Here is a 19,951-nt window from a genome sequence, read left to right as displayed (position 1 = left end):
GTGAGACAGAGTCTCACTCTGTTGCCCGGGCTACAGTGCCGTGATGTCAGCTTCGCTCACAGCAACCTCAGACTCCTGGGCTCAAGCAATCCTTCTGCCTCAGCAGGGGGTCTCAAAATGCATTTTGAGAAACAGCCCTGCGCGTCCAACTGCAGAACAGTGGTGCCTGACAAGGGGCGAGGGAAGCCACTGCACACAGTGCAGGCCGCGTCTAGCAGCGGGCTGCAGCCTAACAGTGCTATGTATCAGTGCAGTTATCCTTGTTAGGGAGATCAGTAGTTCTTCCCAGCGGCAGAAACTGCACTCCAAACCACTTTCTATGGCCCTAGGGTAGAGGACAACTGCAGCTGAAGTAAGAGGTTCAGAATTCCATTCTATACAGGAACTTAAAACTCAGTGGTTTATTATAGGTTTAAGAGAACCAGAATGACATGAGACCCTGGATGTGGGGAGGAAAAATTAACACTGTGACTTGAAAAGATCATTCTCCCACCTTCCACTCCTAATTCACTTAAAAAAATCAGCATTTCAGGTAAATATACTAAGTTGCATAAAATTAAAACCTATGTGACTAAGTCCCAGCTGAAAGGAATGGGCTCAGAAAGGCTTTTCTAGGCCGGGCGCTGTGGCTCACAGCTATATCCTAGCACTCTGGGAGGCCAAGGTGGGTGGATCACTCGAGGTCGGCGTTCGAGACCAGCCTGAGCAAGCGCGAGACCCCCGTCTCTATTAAAAATAGAGAGAAATTATCTGGCCAACTAAAAATATATAGAAAAAAATTAGCCGGGCATGTTGGTGCATGCCTGTAGTCCCAGCAACTCAGGAGGCTGAGGCAGAAGGATTGCTTGAGCCCAGGAGTCTGAGGTTGCTGTGAGCGAGGCTGACATCACGGCACTCTAGCCCGGTTCATACTCATCTGATGTATCCTTTCTTAAATATGTCTCTTGTAGGGACTATATTGCTTTATGATTTTTTAACCCACCATAAAATCTTTGGCCTAATTTCTTTTTAAATTGGCAAGTTCAACTCGTTTACATTATTGTAATTCTTTTTTTTTTTTTTTGAGACAGGGTCCTGCTCTGTCTCCCAGGCTAGAGTGCCGTGGCATCATCATAGCTCACAGCAACCTCCAACTCCTGGGCTCAAGTGGTCCTCCTGCCACAGGCTCTGGAGTAGCTGGCACTATAGATTCCTGCCACCTTGCCCAGCTAATTTTTCTATTTTTTGTAGAGATGGGGTCTCGTTCTAGCTCAAGCTGGTCATGAACTCCTGGCCTGAAATGATCCTCCTGCCTCGGCCCCTGTTGTAATTACTCTAATTGGGCTTACTTTTGGTCCTTTTCCCCCTTTCCTCCTTTCATTGGATAGGTTGAGTTTTCTTTTCTATTATTGTTCTTATGCTGGTTGTCCTTTAGACTCATTCCTGTTTATTTCTGCATATTGGTTACACTTAAAGTAGCTTTTTCTTCCCCCACGTATGACAAATACTCTAGCACACTCTTATGTTCTCGGGGTGTGTGTCCTGACTCCCCGTCCCCAGTGAATGTATTGCTAGTATTTTAGGTCAGAGTTTTTCGATATCAACGCATTTGACTACTTTTACTTTGTCTCTCCCTTTTTCTTTTTCTTTTCAATATTCCTCCAAGATTGTGCTTAGTGGGCTTTGTATGACATTCTGAGGCTTTGTGTTCTTGAGAATATTTTTGCCTAACATATTGGAATGATATTTTGTCTGGATGGAAAATTCTAAATGTAAAGTTCTTTTAATTCAAGACTTTTAAAATAGAGGTAACAATCCTTTACCTGGAATTCCAAAATCAAAAAAAGATCTGAAAACCAAAGGACTTCTTGTAACTCATTTGGCAACAAAACCCAAAAAGCTGACATGAGGCTATTTATGGCTCATTTGGCAGAAGAACCCAACCTGAACTGTCATGAGGGTATTTATGGCTTTTATTCATCTCATTTAGTGTGAGTATTTACAGATTTTTGCTTCAAAATATTAATGAGTTCAATTATGGGTTAGTGCCTTAGACACTGCTCTGGATGTTACATAATATATGATATATACCATATTACTGTTGTAAAATCTGAAAAATTCTTGTCTTAGTCTGTTTTGTCTGTCTGTAACAGAATACCACAGACTGGGTAGTTTATAATGAATCAGAAGTTTATTGGCTCACAGTTCTGGAGGATAGGAAGTCCAAGAGTGAGAGGCTGGTATCTCGCTGGGGCAGCAGGGAGAGAGAAAGCGAGGCAGTGGGGGAACTCACCCCTTTGCAATGGACCCTTCCTGATGGACGCACTCTCAGTGCAGGGCCAGCATGAATCCGTCTGTGAGGGCTGATCCTTAGTCCCAATACTGTTGCATTGGATATTGAGTTTCCAACACATGCTTTTTGGAGGATACATTCAAGCTATAGCAATTTTAAATTCTGAAAAAACCCTTGCCTCAAGAAGTACGGATTGTGAATTTGGGTTACTCCGTCTTGTATCCAGTGTTACCTACTGCGATATATATTAATCTTATTCTTTTGCTTTGGCGTTGGTCTATTCTTTTCTTTCAGTGCTTTCAAATTTTTTCTTTGGTGAACTTAAATTTTCTAGGAATAGTTTCCTCTGTTATTTGGCTCTTTGAGCCCTTATAATATTGACTTCTTTTATCTTTAATTCTGGGAAAGTTACCCTCATTATTTCTTGAAATGTTTTATTTCTTCCCTCCTTCTGAAACTCTGATTATCTGGATATTGTCTCTTTTTCATGCTCAATATTTCTACTTGATTCTTTTTCGTTGTTTCTTGTTTTGGTTTCATAGTGCTTACATCTCTCATTGACTTCTTAGGGGTGTATTCTTGGATCCTCCATTCCAATAATTCTACTTCAGATGGCATAAATTGTTTAGTGTGTTGTCTTTCTTTTACAGTAGTTTTATGCTCCAGATGTATCTGTTTGTCTATGCCCCATGGGGGGGGTTTAGTTACTTACTCTAATGTGCATTGGAATTTGTGTCAGTCCAGGTGAGTTTAAGGAGAGGAAGGGCTTGAATCTAGGTCAGCCAGCCGCCTGGCACCGCTGAAGTGCTGTTGAGTCTCCCCTTGGCTGATGCTGCATCAGGCAACTTCTGATGAGGGTTTGCGTCTTGCACTCTCAGAATGAGCAATATCAGGAAGAGGCAGTGTCCTTAGATCATAACTCCCTCTCGGCTCCGTACCCCTGGCCCTTGCTGTGGGAGCCCGAGTGGGGGCAGGAAGGGTGAGCGCCAGGGCACTGTACCTGTTTCCACAGCTTCCCCCACAGGGCTTTCGTGTTGTCTGCATTTTATCTTGCTGCCAAAGACATCTAGGCTGTTGCTGCTAATTTCTGTGGTGAAGGGACAATCAAGGAGGGGCAAGGGCAGAATTCAAAAAAGCTTTTAGCTAATCTGTCTTTTAACTCTGACCTCTGCTGCCCTTTGCTTCTGGTCACCAGTTTCCTCTCAGATAAGTTCAGTACAGCTTCTGGTATCTCCAGCAGTTTGTGTTTCTTTTTGTTGCTGCTGCTATTACTGTTCCTGGAATCTGGATTTACTTCTATGTTTTTTCCTTCCCAGGGTTGATTCTGTTGGGACCAGAAGCCCGTGACAGTTTGCAATCTTGGTAGGAATTGGATGACCTCATTTGGGCCAATAAGGTTAGTTACACAAAGATTTCCTCAAAAACATGAAAATCTTTAGTTAAAAGTGTATACAAACTAAATGAAAATAATCATGTACGGGTTCCTGTTATCTATTGCCATGTAACAAACTATCTTAGAACTTAGTGGTTTTAACGAGCAATTCTTTTATTAATAATTTACCTCTCATTTTTGAAGGTCAGGAATTTGAGCAGGTATTGGTACTTCTTCTTTTATTTATTTACTTATTTATTTTTGAGACAGAGTCTCACTCTGTTGCCCGGGCTAGAGTGCCGTGGCATCAACCTAGCTCACAGCAACCTCAGACTCCTGGGCTCAAGCAATCCTCCTGCCTCACCTCCTGAGTATACGAGACTGCAGGCATGCACCACCGTGCCTGGCTAATTTTTCTATTTTTTTCTAGAGACAGGGTTCCACTCATGCTCAGGCTGGTCTTGAACTTCTGACCCCAAGCAACCCTCTTGCCTTAGCCTTCCAAAGTGCTAGGTTTATAGGCATGAGCCACAGCGCCCAGTCTCATATTCTTTTAGTAAAGTTGTAAAATTTTATTATGTAAGTTTGCATATTTCTTGTTAGATTTTTTCTAGGTATTTTATGGATTTTTTTTTCTATTTGAAGTCCTATTTTTATATTTTCCTAATTGATTAATATATAGGAACCTAATAATTTTTATATGCTAATTTTTAATCCAAACACCATACTGAACACTTGAATTAGTTTTTAAAATTTTATTTTTGTTATTATCATTTTCTTTTTTGTGATGGGATTTTGCTATGTTGCCCAGGCTGGTCTTCAAACCCCTGGATGCAGGTGATCCTCCGTCCTCAGCCTCCCTAGTAGCTGGGACTACAGGCATGCACTGCTGGGCCTGGTTTTCAGTTAGTTTGATAGTTGAAATGCTTATTGTCTTCCAAATATCTCCACATAGTGGCATTTTTTAGTTGTTTTCAGATATTTAAACTGTTTATCCTTTTGGAATCTTAACTGAATTAACTAAGACCTCTGGTATAATGTTGAATAGTGCTAGTGTTGGCTGAATATCCCTGCTTATCCTGACTTTTTATAATCGACCGTGTTATCAAAGATTACATTTTCAACAGTGTTTTAAAAGATTGTGGAACACTTGAGTCCTATTGCCATATTAAGTATGCCTTGTAATTTTTTGTTGAACATGATGATATACTGGGTAAAAGGAGCCATGGTAAATAGGCATTTACTGTGAGGTTTTATGTTTATCTGGTTGGGTTTAGGCTGTTTTACTATTTACTTTTACTATTTACTATTTACTAGCTTTAGGTGTTGGAGGATAAAGTTTCCTCTTGTGCCCTTATGCTTGTCCTCTCTTGTCTTTGAGTTTGAGACTAAGAAGGCGCTTGTTTCTTTTGTCATCCTGTTATGTGGGAGCCCTGTAGGTGTGTGGCAAGGTGTGGGGGGAGGGGAGACATTAGACAGTGCTGTGGTTAGTTCTCAGGTTTTCAGTGAGTCTGTGCCCCTGGCTGTGACCTACACAAAAGTGCTTCTCAGTTTTGTTTTGTTTCTACCCCCAAGTGAGACAAAAAGGCTGGAGCAGACTGGAGTGGGATATTTATTTCCCTTCCCCCAACTTGGTGAGTTTTTGGTAAAACCCGGCTGGTTAGGCTCTGGTGAAAGTTTCTCTCGAGGGCCAGCCTTACTAGGAGAACAGAATGCTCTGGTGTGTTGCACCATGGCTGCCTTCCCCTCCCTTTGCTGAGGCACAGGAGACTTTCTCTGACCTTCACTGTGGGAACCTGGTAGGACGGTTCCCGGAGGTGAAACCCACAGCTGTGTGGGGGCCTGCCTAAGACCAGGCACCCCTGGCATCCTTAACTCTTAAACTTGTCTACACTGAGCCTCCAGCTAGTCATAAATTACAGTTTAGATTTTCCTGCCCTGGTACTGGGTCCTGCAGAGTTTCTGCTTGTGGGTTTCTGTTCTGGCTGAGTTGTGGTTCTCTGTGTCTGCCTGCCTGTCTCTCTCGTTTGGGGAGCAGCAGTTTTCTGTGTACTCTCATTTCTCCAGTGGATCTGAGATGTTGGGTTTTCCACTTGTTCAGCCTTTTTCTTGTTCTGTGGATGGGAATGATGACTTCTAAGCTCCTTACAGATCAGAAACCAGAAGTCAGGCCGGGCGCGGTGGCTCACGCCTGTAATCCTAGCACTCTGGGAGGCCGAGGTGGGCGGATCGTTTGAGCTCAGGAGTTCGAGACCAGCCTGAGCAAGAGCGAGACCCCACCTCTACTAAAAATAGAAAGAAATTATATGGACAGCTAAAAATATATATAGAAAAAAAAATTAGCCGGGCATGGTGGAGCATGCCTGTAGTCCCAGCTACTCGGGAGGCTGAGACAGGAGGATCGCTTGAGCTCAGGAGTTTGAGGTTGCTGTGAGCTAGGCTGACGCCACGGCACTCACTCTAGCCTGGGCAACAGAGTGAGACTCTGTCTCAAAAAAAAAAAAAAAAAAAAAAAAAAAAAAAAGAAACCAGAAGTCAGATTGCCATATTTTTTCAAGATTGATTGATTGCTTGCCAGTATTCACATTATAATAAAGTGACTTCTATTCAGGCATGTCATAAATGTATACTTATCAATAGCTAAAGTAGAAAGGCACAGATTAGAAATTTAAGTAACAGGAACATGAAGCCTTAGAGTTGCAAGAATGAAACATCAGAAATACATTTTCTGCTGAGGATTTGCAACTTGGTTTTTTTTTTTGCATACAATATTTAACATGTCAGCATTGTGTTGTTTAATAAATACATGTTTATGTGAAATATTCCACAGAAACTCCATGGTCATCTGATTTCTTAACCTTTTGGCCTGCAGGGCCTGTGGTCATCATAGTGGAATAATAGCTTGCTTGTTGGCATCAGGAAACAGATTTACAGAAAGCATTAATAATTTTATGTCTCTTTACATTCTGCAAAAATATCCTTAATGTTCTACTGGACTGTAGCAAGACTGCCTTATCTGAAAGCTGCTTGGTCATCTCTGAAATTATCTTTTCTAAAGTATTTATTGAAATAAAGTGCTGCGTGCCAGTTCTCCCACTTGTTCTTTTATCACCCCTGCTCTTGCACATTCCATGTGTGAAAAAGGAACAATCCGATATTGGGAAGAAAATAGAATGCATTTTTCTCAGTAGTAGCATAAGAATCATTTTTCTCTTCCTACTCCTTCATTTTAACACAGTACAATACAGAGTATAATAAGGTCCCAATGTTTTGAGCCGTGGTAATCTGAAACTTTTTCATCAACTGTAAGTGCTGGAGTTGCTGTTGCCAGATACAGCAAAGGTTATGGATTTTAAATTGGGTGGTTGCTGCCTTGCAATTTAGTTTAAAACAAAAGAGAAAGATCTGTTAGCTGTTTACAGAACTGTAGTGGATTCTTTACTCAGTTACTGTTGTGCATCACAGTGCTGGTGAACTTGTAAGGTGAGCTTAAAAACAGTGAACACTGATTTACAGGGGAAAAAAACACCACTTTTTTGTTTAGATTATCTGCCTTCCCATCTAATGTTTCCCCACATGGCACTGATATTTTGTGATACTGTTTGTCTCTGAAATGTATCATTTTAGACATATATGCAGTTACCATACATTTGTACAATTAATAACACTCTGGTATTTCTATAATGAGCCAGGTACTGATGAAATAATAATAAAACAGACATCATTTCTCCCCTCGTGGCTCTCACTCTAGTGGAGAAGATATTTACTGTACAAATGTGTATGTCATATAAGGGGATGATAACTGCTCTGTGGAAAAAGAAAGCAGAAAAGGAAGATAGAGAATGACAAAAGCAATCCATGTAACCAAAACATGTGTACCCCTGTAATATTCTGAAATAAAAACAAGGAAGATAGAGAATGTGAGAGAAATGGCGATGTTAATTTAAATAAGGTGTTCAGGGAAGGCATCAGTGAGGTGAAACACAGGCAAGGGTTTAAGGGCGTCAGCCACAAAGCTCCGGAGGGCGGAGCATTTTCATCAGGGATTAGGACGAGCCAAGCTGTGTGTGCGAGAGGAACACTGATGAAGGCAGAGTGGCTGCGAGCCACAGGGCCAGGGGTGAGAGTGAGGCCAGAGAGGTGACCAAAGGCAGTTCATGTTTGGCCTTCCAGGTCATGGAACGTCTTTGGTTTTTATTCTTTTTATCATTGAATGGTTTTGACTAAAAATGAAGAGGAAGGACATGCAGTTTTTCTAGTGGTTGGCTCACCATGCGTCCGACTGAGAACCAGCACTGACTGGCCACGCTGTCCCCTCTGGCCACGCGAGCCACCTTGCTCCTTCCGCACACTCCCCCGGGACCCCTCAGCTGTCTGGAATGGAATGTAGAGCACGTTCTGCAATAAGGTTGTTTATTCTTGGTGGCGGCTTTTCTTTCTGCCATTTATTGTTCTGCTGTACAGTTTTAACCTATAATAACAGGGTGTGCAAATGTGTGCTGGTGCCGGTGGAGGACCTGCCCTGGTGAAGCAAAGGAAGAGCACTGTGCTCACTGTGTGGACAGTTCGAGTTTTCTTCAGGGGAAGCGACTGAGGAAACGGAGGGGGACGGATCAGTAGAGAGCTGGGGTTGCTGTAAGACCATTAGACATTCTGGAAACATCAGAGCCACTAGTGCAGCCCGAGGGGATTAACCAACAATTCTATGACAGGTAGCCAGAGACACTCTAACTGGGGCCGTTCCCTGATTTCAGGGATTTGTGTAAAGCAGAGGAGCGGCTGGTCAGGTGCACTGTGTCTCCGTAGCGCTGTGCTGAAGGCGCCTCGGACGGCGCAGGCTCGCTCAGCACCTCCACTTTCGGGAACCACGTTCCACACCCTAAGTGAGGCGTGAGTGTGATAGAAATGTCTTTTATTCTTTTTCTGAAAACACAAATGTGCGTGTTCTTGATTTGTTTAATTTCACACAAAACCACATTCTATAACCAGTCATCTCAAAACAAATAAATGAGTTCACTTAATAAAAATAGAAAATTATCAGTTGAGAAATGAAAAAGAACCGTACGTTCTAGAAAGGCATCTTAGAGGACCGATTGAAATGTTTTACCTGTACTGTTAAACCTAGAAGTTCCAAAGGCCATTTAATATACTGGAACTGTCTCTGCTGCCTTAGGAGTGGCCACCGTGTTTTGTTGCAGACAGTCCCTTTGGGGTGTAGCAGATGGTATTCCTTGTGGATTACACCTCTGCAGCTCCTTTACTATAACTGTGAAGAAAGTTCAAATTTGGCCATATGTACTTGAAAACAAACTAGAAAGTCTCTTGGCAAAGCAGTGGAGCAGACAGGTTTTGGTGTGCCCACCCTGTTGTTTGTGTCCTTAACCAGCTCGGAGCTGTCTGTTGGTGATCTAATGTCCAGAGCATTCAGTGTGAGTTCAATATGGGGAAGGGGGTAAGAAGTTAGTAGAAAGCGTTTTATTTTTTGAAATCATAATGTCTTTGTAGGTTTGTAAGTGTCAGGGGAAATTTTGCTTTAATGCTTTTCTTAAATTGATCTTTATTCAGTTCAGATTGGAGTTTTTAAACTACATACCTCAAAAGGAAGCAAGTCTTTTTTTTTGTTTGTTTTGTTTTGAGACAGTCTCACTCTGTTGCCTGGGCTACAGTGCCGTGGCATCAGCCTAGCTCACAGCAACCTCCAACTCCTGGGCTCAAGCGATCCTCCTGCCTCAGTCTCCTGGGTAGCTGGGACTACAGGCATGCGCCACCATGCCCGGCTAATTTTTTCTATTTTTAGTTTTTTGGCCAATTTCCTTCTATTGTTAGTAGAGATGGGGTCTTGCTCTTGCTCTAGCTGGTCTTGAACTCCTGAGCTCAAGCAGTCCTCTCGCCTCGGCCTCCCAGAGTGCTAGGATTACAGGAGTGAGCCACCGCACCCGGCCAAGGTGAGTCATTTCTTAGCAAACATGAGGTTGTTGCAATTTTTAGTTACTTAAAATGTGACATCAGATAAAGTAATCAATAATATTTAAAAGAAAAGATTTAATTCTTTTTGAAACTTTTATACAAAAACAATAAAACTTATGTAATGATGCACACCAATAAACAGGTATAAGCCACCTCCCAACACAGATGTCCTAGTGATGGACAGTTTAGTTTCTAGTTTTTAGTTTTTTCTGTTACAAACTATGCTGTAAATTCTTGTACCTATATCTTAGTACCCCCCTGACTTTTAGTATCCTTATTTCTCTAACATATATCTAGAAGTAGAATTCTCAGTTGTGAGGTGTGGGCATGACCAATTGTACAAGATAGGGCCACATTATTTTCCAAAGTGATAATTGCTCCCACGTCACTGTGTGTAAGTTCCACTTTCACATCTTCATCAATGCTTGATTTTTTCCGACATTTAAATTTTTGCTAATCTGATGGGTAAAATGGGATTTCATGGACTTGTTCTTTTCTGATTGCTAAGAGGTTAGGCATTTCTTTATGTGCTTAATTGCTTGGTATGGTTTCTTCTGTGAAAGAGATGGCTGTTCATGTCTTTTGCACATTTTTCCGGTTTTTCATAAGCCTCCCTTTATGTTCTGAAAACAAATTCTTCGTTGGTTATATGCGTTAAAACATACTTAACTAACATCTTCTTGGTGTATGTTTTTGTGTTTAAGAATGTTTTCTTACACTCGGTAATAAAGATTTCATCCAGATTTACTTGTAAAAGTTGAAAAATCTTGCCTTTAACACAGAAGCCTGGAATTGATTTTTGAAGAAGGGATTTAATTGCATTTATTTTCTATATGGAGAACCCTCTGTTTCACAACTACTGAGTAGTCTTTCCTTTCACCACTGGTGTGCAGTATATAATAGTGTATCCGGCTCCCATACATGATGCGTTCGATTATAGATTGTATTAGCCCACTGGTTCAGCATCGTGCCAACTCCACAGTATCTTCTGCAGTTTGCTTTATAGTGTCCTGATACCTGGGAAGGCAGGTCCCTTTCTTTTTGTTCTTCTTTTGTAATGTTTTGGCCATTCTTAAAATGTATATGGCCACTCTGTATAAATATTTATACAGAATATAAATATTATTTATATTTATATATTATATTTACATGGAATGGCCATGTAAATTTTCAAATTAGTTTGTTAAGTTTTCCAAAAGCCCTGTTGGACTTTGGATTAGACTTGCACTAAATCTATAGATATGAGTATTCCTATTTATGAAGCTAGTGTATGTCTCCATTGTTTAGTTATTTCCATAAAGGCTTTTAAAAAACTTTGTACTAATGAAAACTTTTACACATATTCAAAAGTAGACAGTAGTATAATGAGCCCCACGTATCCATCTCTCAGCTTCAACAATTTCAATTCTCATCTTTACCTTATTCTATCCACTCTCTTCCTTTCCTCTATAATTTTGAAGGCAAATCTGAGGCATATCAGTTTATCCATAATTATTTCAATATGTATCCCTAAAAAAGACTTAACCACAATACCATTATGATATAAAAAATTGATAATTTAAAAGGGTTTATTTACACATAAATGTACATATGATAATTATGAAACAAATGTATTGTGAAGCAAATATTACTCAAGGTAAGAAATAGGACATTGTCAGCACCCCAGAAGCCTCCTGTGTCCTTTCCAATTACATACGTTCCTGTTCGAACATCTGGTGGAACTGCTACCCTGATTTTTATGGTAATTACTTCCTTCCATGATTTTTACCATCTATATATGTATCCCTAAACAATACAGTTTAGCTTGCCTATTTTGACTTTAAATGGAGTCATAACTGGAGGTGATCCTTTGTGTTTTCTTCTTTAATGCAATATTATATTTATTTATAAGATTGATCCATATTCATGTAGGCAGCTAAATTTCATGTTCATTTTTCTTTATTGTCTTCTTGTATGGCTGTACCATAATAGATTTATCCATTATAGTTTTTTTATAATCTGGGTTGATATCCGATGCGACCATTAAGAACATTACTCTTTTATGCATTTGTGTGTGTGTAGCCTGGTGAACATGTGCATGAGTTTCCCTAGGGCTGTGCCCCCACAACCAGGTGGCAGAATAGCGACCCCTGCCTCCTAGTCCGTGGGAAAAATTGTCTTCCATTAAACTTGGGAACTGGGGGGCTGCATGGCAGGAGATGAGCGACTTCATCATCTGTGTTTACAGCCATTCCTCATGGCTCCCCACACCCCCCCCTCTGAAAAATTATCTTCCATGAACCCGGTCTCTGGTGCCAAAAAGTGTTGGGGACCCCTGCTCTAGGGTATATACCTAGGAGTGAAATTATTGGCTCTAAAGTCTAAAGAGCTCACCTTAACCGTGCAAGAGCAAATTGTTTCAAAGTTGATGTTATTCTTTGATATTCTCACCAGCAGTCTGAGTGTTCCATTATTTCGTATCTTCAGACTTTAAAATCTTTAGCAATTGGGGAAGAATGTAGTAGTGGTTCTTTAAGTTTAGCCTTGTATTGTCTTACTTTTTTTTTTTTTTTTCACAGAGTCTCACTTTGTTGCCCAGGCTAGAGTGAGTGTCGTGGCGTCAGCTCACAGCAACCTCAAACTCCTGAGCTCAAGGGATCCTCCTGTCTCAGCCTCCCAAGTAGTTGGGACTACAGGCATGCACCACCATGCCCGGCTAATTTTTTCTATATATATTTTTAGCTGTCCATATAATTTCTTTCTATTTTTAGTAGAGATGGGGTCTCGCTCTTGCTCAGGCTGGTCTTGAACTCCTGAGCTCAAACGATCCGCCCACCTCGGCCTCCCAGAGTGCTAGGATTACAGGCGTGAGCCACCGCGCCCGACCTGTCTTACATTTTAATATGAGAGTGAACAGGCTGGTCTGAAGGTAGTCAGTTATCTGGATTGATAGTTCACCGTCAGTTATAGACTGAACGCCTTGTTCTGCTCTTTCCCCTCTTCTCACTACTGCACTTGTCTTAAAAAAAAAAAAAAAAAGAAAGAAAAGAAAAACCAAAAGAGAGAGTGAACAGTAAGCCTGACTTTTTTGACTAATACCTTGTGAACCTCAAGATTATACACATAAATTAGAGATTTCTTAAACTAAAATTCTCCAGTTGAAGTCTTCCACACTTTTGTTCAAATTCCATTTATATTATAACATAAAATCAGTTCTTTCAAGGTATAGAAAAAGGGCACATTTAGATAAATTGAAGCAGATTAATTTAAGACATTATATACTATAACATCTTTTGTTTTTATGTTTATTTTCCAGTACGGTTAGGCATGAATCTAATTTGGCACATTCTCCTTATTCTGTTCCTAGTAACTCTTGTAGAAATAACATAGTAGCCACCAGGCATCTTTGTCACTCTCTATACTAATCATTATTACAGCTTAATTTTTTAAAAGATGAAAAATAAAAATGGAAGTTCTCGGTGGCTCACGCCTGTAATCCTAGCACTCTGGGAGGCCGAGGTGGGCAGATTGTTTGAGCTCAGGAGTTGGAGACCAGCCTGAGTAAGAGTGAGACCCCATCTCTACTAAAAATAGAAAGAAATTATATGGACAGCTAAAAAAAAATATATATATATATAGAGAGAGAGAGAGAGACAGAGAGAGAGAAAAAATTAGCCAGGCATAGTGGCACATGCCTGTAGTCCCAGCTACTCGGGAGGCTCAGGCAGGAGGATTGCTCGAGCCCAGGAGTTTGAGGTTGCTGTGAGCTAGGCTGATGCCAGGGCACTCTAACCCAGGCAACAGAGTGAGACTCTGTCTAAAAAAAAAAAGGAAAAAGGAAGTTCTAATATTTTCCTCTAACTTCCCAGTAGATCATTTTGATCCTCCCTCAGGCAAGCATATCCCACATTGCAAACCATCGATGACAGAAGTCAGAAGTTCAGAGCGCCCAGCCCCAAATCTTTAATTTTATGGCGTAAGTAAATTATAATTTTTAGAGACTCCAACATCCTTCTTTTCACTCAACTAGCTTACTTTATAGCTTACTTTAATTAGGAGGAACATAATGGTGTATTTAAGCCTAATGAAACAGGTATCAGCAATATATGTTGAGTAGGGTAAGCATATAGTTTATCACCAAATCACTAGACTTTTGAGGATGAAAGAGAGTAATAGTAATGTTAATCATTCACCACAGCAATAGGTATAAATCTGGACTGTCCAGGGCAAATCCATGATATATAGCCAGCATCGTGTTGCATGAGTATAGTTAAAACTAATATCTTGCACCTTCATGTCATGGGGTAGAATAAAGTAATGTTCCATTTATTTTAGGTAGAGCAAAGTTTTAATTTCTCCTTTGTTGAAACGAGGAAAATAGTTTTTAAATGCCTCTCATAAATTTTCTCATTCTGTCTTGTTCCACCAAGGGAATCTTGGTCAGATGACAATCAGAAAAGATGGTTTAATCTATATAAGAACACCCTGCAAATTATAAAGTGTTATAGTAACATAAGTTACATGCCATTATCAAGCCAGGAGGCAATGGAATAGGAAAGCTGAAGTTTATTTCTGCTTTTCTGACTTTGGTCTTAACTTTAAGGTTTCATTCTTTGAGTGGTCTTAGGTAATCACCCAAGATGGATTCCCAAGTCCAAAGTGAAATACTTGATTAATATATGTTCCTTTCTACTAACATGAATGATAAAAAGTAAATTGTTTTAACAAATTGTTCTATCGTTCAATTCATTTTTTATTTTTTTTTTATTTTTTTTTTTTTGAGACAGAGTCTCACTTTGTTGCCCAGGCTAGAGTGAGTGCCGTGGCGTCAGCCTAGCTCACAGCAACCTCAAACTCCCGAGCTCAAGGGATCCTCCTGTCTCAGCCTCCCGAGTAGCTGGGACTACAGGCATGCGCCACCATGCCCGGCTAATTTTTTGTATATATATATTTTAGTTGTCCATATAATTTCTTTCTATTTTTAGTAGAGACGGGGTCTCACTCTTGCTCAGGCTGGTCTCGAACTCCTGACCTCGAGCGATCCACCCGCCTCGGCCTCCCAGAGTGCTAGGATTACAGGCGTGAGCCACCGCGCCCGGCCAAGATCACTAATTTTAATGATACAAAGAGCTGCAGCACTACTTAGTCCTTTTAAAGAAGTTTTCTCTTATTCTGTATATAAAGATAATGTCTTTTTTCCAATAAATAACAATTGAAAAATCAGAATAGTAACAGTTTTAATAAACTGGGAATCAATATTAATTAAAGGGAAACTAGGAAGCTGATTACTCAAACTGAAAAGAATTTCTTATTTCGGGACTGCTGAAATCCCTTCTCACAGAAGCTTTATGCTTGGTTCTCTTATTTTGCTTAATATTCATCTTTAGATTTGTATATAAAACAAGTAATTATCATAGTGATTCATCATGCTTTTTAGATAACTTTTCAGAGGGTTAAACATTGTAGGTAATTCATAGCTCATTGTTTTCAATTTATTAGACTGTAGAAATTACCAAGAAATAAGTGAAGACTGGTTTGATGCTAAAGAAAACCTGACAGGATTTGACTTCTCAGGAAGGAAAGAAAATCAAATAGAACAAGATAGATGGAATCTGAAGTTTACACTAGGTTGGTTTAACAATTTACTGAGGAATCCTAACCTATTTGTAAAATAATATTTACCTGCTTCTGGGTTATGTTGGGTGCCTGAGCTGTTTTAATATTTTATTCCTGTTTGCGGCTTTTCTTTATACAAAATGAGAAATTGGCCAGTTGGATGTCAACTTTTTAAAGAACAGAAAATTGCTAAAAGCTTAAACCCAAGATTTAGTTAGCAAGTAGATAAGCTGCATTCTTTTCCACTGAGCCCTCACTGGACACTTTCCAGGTGCGGTTACCTGGTGAACAAAACCAACTTCTCAGTTTTCCTCAGGTGACCAGAACTAATCTATCAAATCGGTATTAGTGATGGAAACTATTTACTTTCCCTCACTTTAATAATTTCATCTATTTCAGGAGTATTTTCATCTTTAGATAGTCCTTAAATGCTTATAATAGTTAGAATAATCACAGGCACTAGAGAAAATTCTATCATTTCTTGTGATAGTTATGCTACCTCTCTTTATTTTTATCTGTATGTTTCTGTGGGTTTTTTAATTTTCCATATTAGCGATGGTTTTATTTTTTTCTGCTTGTATAAATAATGGCTTATTAAGATTTTTAAATAAAATATGAAAATATAAGAAAATTAAAATTACCTGAAGTTTCTCCAACCTGCAGTAACCACTATGAATATTTTAGTGAGCATTTCAATGCATTTCTTTATGCATATATTAATACATATACACAACTTAAAATATTATATCATCTGATTTAATTGTAACTTTTTTTCTTTCCTTGCATTATTTTCCACCATATCACTTGTCACAATACTGTTGTGCTTTGCTTACTTGATGCTTGATTGATTACTGGGTTCACTGCCTTCCCACCCTTACATACTAGCTCAGCAAGATCAGGGATTTTTGTTCACTGCCAAGTACAGCGTGCAGCCCATAGAGTATCCAGTAGATATTTTGTATCGAATTAGTGAAGGGTTAGGTGATGGGTGTAATATATACCTTCTGACTCCTTTGCTGTACTATATCTCTTTACTTCTTTTTCACTGCAATATAAAAATGTAAAGTTAGGTAGTTTCACTGTTTTCTCTGTAGAATACATTTATAATCCAAAGAGATTAACAAATTAAATGAAGTAAGTTAATGAAGAAGGTTAGGTATTGATTACCTAAAGATGAAAGACTCTGCCTGAATTCTAGCACCAATACTTAACAGATTTGTGACCTAAACTCCTATGACCTCAGTATCATCATCTGTAAAATGTAAATAATATTAATAATAGCTCCCTCATGGGGTGGTTGGGAGAATCATGTGAGGTGATGTGTATATAAAGTGCTTAGCATGTTGCCTGGAGCAGAGCATTCAGTAAGTGCTAGGCTACTCTTGTTACTATTATTACTTAATGAACACAATAAAATTTACAAATCTCCCATTATTATTTAAAAATTATTAAAACATAAGTAAAAGTACTCATGGATTCATTCAACAATATTTGTGTACTCCCTCTGTGCCAGGTATAGGATTTGCTAGTAATTCAAGTCTCAATTTAGTGAATCTTTGATTTCAGACCAGGTTCCCTTCACAATATTGACTATGAGATGACAGCCTAAGAATTTTGAATTTTTTTGTCAAGCAAGAAAAAAAATTATCTATAATCCTAGTATTTGTGGTTTCCAAAATCATGCTGTCTAACTCAAGTAATTTGTCTGTGTTTTTCTTATGTGCTCTTAACATTATCACAAGCTATATAATACCTGCTGTTGACATTTGTCTGATTGAAAGGTTTTCTTGGTACGTTATTTCCCGAACAAAGGAATGTGTGTAAAGAAGTCTCTGAAACCACTAGCTCTAGCCAGCACTAACACTACGGAGTTAAGATCCTGTGTACATCCAGTGTTCTCATAGCACTTCTCTCAACCAGGGGCAAATGACAGACTTTTTTAGTCGTGATGTACAGTCAGCCCATGGGTTCTGTATTCAAGGATTCAACCAACTTTCTTGTCATTATTTCCTAAACAATGCAGCATAACAACTATTTACATAGAATTTACATTGTATTAGGTATTGTGAGTAATCTAGAGATAATTTAAGGTATATAGGAGGATGTGTGTGGATTATATGCAAAACTATGCCATTTTATATAAGGGATTTGAGCATCCTCAGATCTTGGTATCCACAGGGAGTCCTAGAACCAGTCCCCCAGGGATACCAAAGGACAGCTGTAACTGATTACTCCGTTTAGATGTAATTTATTCATTTGAGCTATGAGAGACTTAATATCAACTAATCCATACCCATTTATTTTTCAAGATGATATGATTAAGGCCCAGAAATCTTAACACTGTACTCCAGGCTTTTGGTCTTCAGTCTAGTCATGCTGATATTTGTTGATAACTTTTTGATAAGCTTTGTGATAGTAAAAAGAAACCATAAAATATTTAGCAAGTTTTCATTTTCTCTTAAACATCTCAATACAATGATGATCATTTCTGTGGTATATTCTGTTTTTCTAGAAGCAGAAATGTATGTTGAACCCTTACGAAGAGATAAAGGTTATTTGGTACCTGTTGGTACCAAGGTACAAAGGTCTCTGCCCTTCAGTACCTAAGGTATGTCAAGATTTCTTTTTGAACTTCATATTATTTCTCTTTTTTTTAGGCTGATTGAAGGTCTCATTTCCAGAAATACCTAGTTTCTGAAATTTCAATTTATGATTCTTCTACTAACTACAGGTGTGTTTCCCAAATTCAGTCCAATGTGCATTACTGTGTGCCTGCTGCTCACTAGAGGTTCTGTACCAGACATCAGCCGCAGTGGGGATAAAGTCAAAGGCCATTCCCACAGGAGGGTCCCAGGCTAGTATAGGGGGCCATGCAGACAAATAGTTGCAGTCATTATAGACAAATAGCTGCAGTCATTGGTTCGTGCTGTTCTTAATCAGATCTTTCTTGGATTATACTTTGTAGCTTGTTTTCAGTGGTATGTAGCAGGCTGACTGACTTCCGTGTGCTTTATCTTGTTACGCGCTGTTTCACAGGGAATGTAGGGTGCCTTAGTTAAGGAGAACGGGCTCCAGAAAGAGATAACTTCGGCTCAATTCCCAGGTCTGTCAGCAACTTGATGAATAAATTTGGGCAATTTACTTGACCTTTTTGTACCTCAGCCTCCTCTTTGTCTATAAAGTGAGGTCGATAGTACTGTCATAGCGATGTTGTGAAACTACTATGAGTTAAGTTTGTAAAGCACTAGGAGTAAATCCTGGCACATAGTAGATGCTCAGAAAATTGTATTCTATTATTTCTGAGTTTAATTACTTTTTAGATGACACTTTTATACTTTAGGTAGATAGCTACATCATCTACATATAATCTCTTCCAATCTGTATGTTGCTACTTTCTATTTTGTGACATTGTCAGATCATTCAAATCACAGTGGTGACGGAAATACCTTTACTGTCTGCTGATAAAAAATGATGGCTGTTCATTTCAGATATGAAAATCTTTATCAATTAAGAGAGAATCCTGTTTGTAGTTGGGGTTGAAATTTGTTAAAAAATAGGTGTTTAATTTTATTTAATGGAGTCACCTAAGAGTATATGCTTTCTAAATTTTACTCATTAATGTGGTATTAATACAGTTCATTAAAGTAGTATTATAATCCTAGTAGTATTACCTGATGTGAAAGATTCTTTTAGCATCTTGTTGAATCCTTAAAACAAACTGTGGGGTTTTCTTTTCTTAAGTATTATACATACTGTGTGGAAATTTAGAAAATACAATTAAATGCAAAAATACAAGGAAGTTATAAAAAATTATTCATAGTCCCATCATTTGAAAACAACCACTTTTCAGATTTGGTATGTATCCTTCCACTGACACTCTCTAGGTCTGGTGCTTTTATAGGAATAGCTCTTGCCTGACTTTCTCAATTATATGGTTAAAGTTCTGATTCGATGTTTCAACTTTTTTTGGTTTTTTGGTCTAAATATTTCCCCACAACAAGGCCATAAAGATATTCTCTTAAATATTCTGGTAAATGTTTTAAATTTTGACTTTCACATTGCAAGCCTTTGAGTCATCTGGAGGTTATGTTTGAACATAGGAATTAATTTTAATTTTTTCAGTATAAATAGTCCCCAGATTGCTAATCTCTGCAACTTTATCATATATCAGCTTTGCAAATGTTTTACATTAAATTTTAATATAAAATTAATAGGAGATAATTCATGAGAAATGCTTAGTATCTTTTATTTCTCATCTTTTATTTGGTTTTTATTTAGTTATCCTAAATAAACATTCTTCCTGATTTCAAGCTAAGTATATCAACCTTTTGTTTTTGTTTGTTTGTTTTTTTTTTTGACAGAGTCTCACTCTGTTGCCTGGGCTTGAGTGCCATGGCGTCAGCCTAGCTCACAGCAACCTCAGACTCCTGGGCTCAAGCGATCCTCCTGCCTCAGCCTCCCGAGTAGCTGGGACTACAGGCATGTGCCACCATGCCTGGCTAATTTTTTCTATATATATATTTTTAGCAGAGACGGGGTCTCGTTCAGGCTGGTCTCGAACTCCTGACCTTGAGCGATCCACCCCCCTTGGCCTCCCAGGGTGCTAGGATTACAGACGTCCGGCTTAGTATATCAACCTTTATGAGAGCATTTATTATTGTGAAAACTATATTTGAGCCAGTGATTACAAAATTAAGTTTGAAGTAATTTAAAGTCAATGAAAAAACCTTTTGGTTTTCTGCTTT

General features: G+C 39.0%; 1 protein-coding gene and 1 long non-coding RNA gene across 4 annotated transcripts in view; one reads left to right on the top strand and one right to left on the bottom strand.

The window, feature by feature from the left end:
* LOC138398097 (uncharacterized) overlaps nt 1–19,951 on the top strand; it is a 68,120-nt gene that overhangs the window by 40,996 nt on the left and 7,173 nt on the right. For all 3 annotated transcript variants that reach the window (XR_011235927.1, XR_011235926.1, XM_069492293.1), the window contains one exon: nt 3,589–3,668. The gene's annotated coding sequence lies outside the window, so the exon portion shown is untranslated. The remainder of the gene's footprint in view (nt 1–3,588; nt 3,669–19,951) is intronic.
* LOC138398098 (uncharacterized) overlaps nt 12,498–19,951 on the bottom strand; it is an 89,212-nt gene continuing 81,758 nt past the window's right edge. The window contains exon 7 of the long non-coding RNA XR_011235930.1: nt 12,498–12,609. This is a non-coding gene — a long non-coding RNA (uncharacterized lncRNA). The remainder of the gene's footprint in view (nt 12,610–19,951) is intronic.

Source organism: Eulemur rufifrons, chromosome 17, assembly GCF_041146395.1.
Source record: "Eulemur rufifrons isolate Redbay chromosome 17, OSU_ERuf_1, whole genome shotgun sequence".
Classification (NCBI taxonomy): Eukaryota; Metazoa; Chordata; class Mammalia; order Primates; family Lemuridae; genus Eulemur; species Eulemur rufifrons.
Note: the sequence above shows the minus strand (reverse complement) of the source record. Positions and strands in the feature narration are given on the sequence as shown.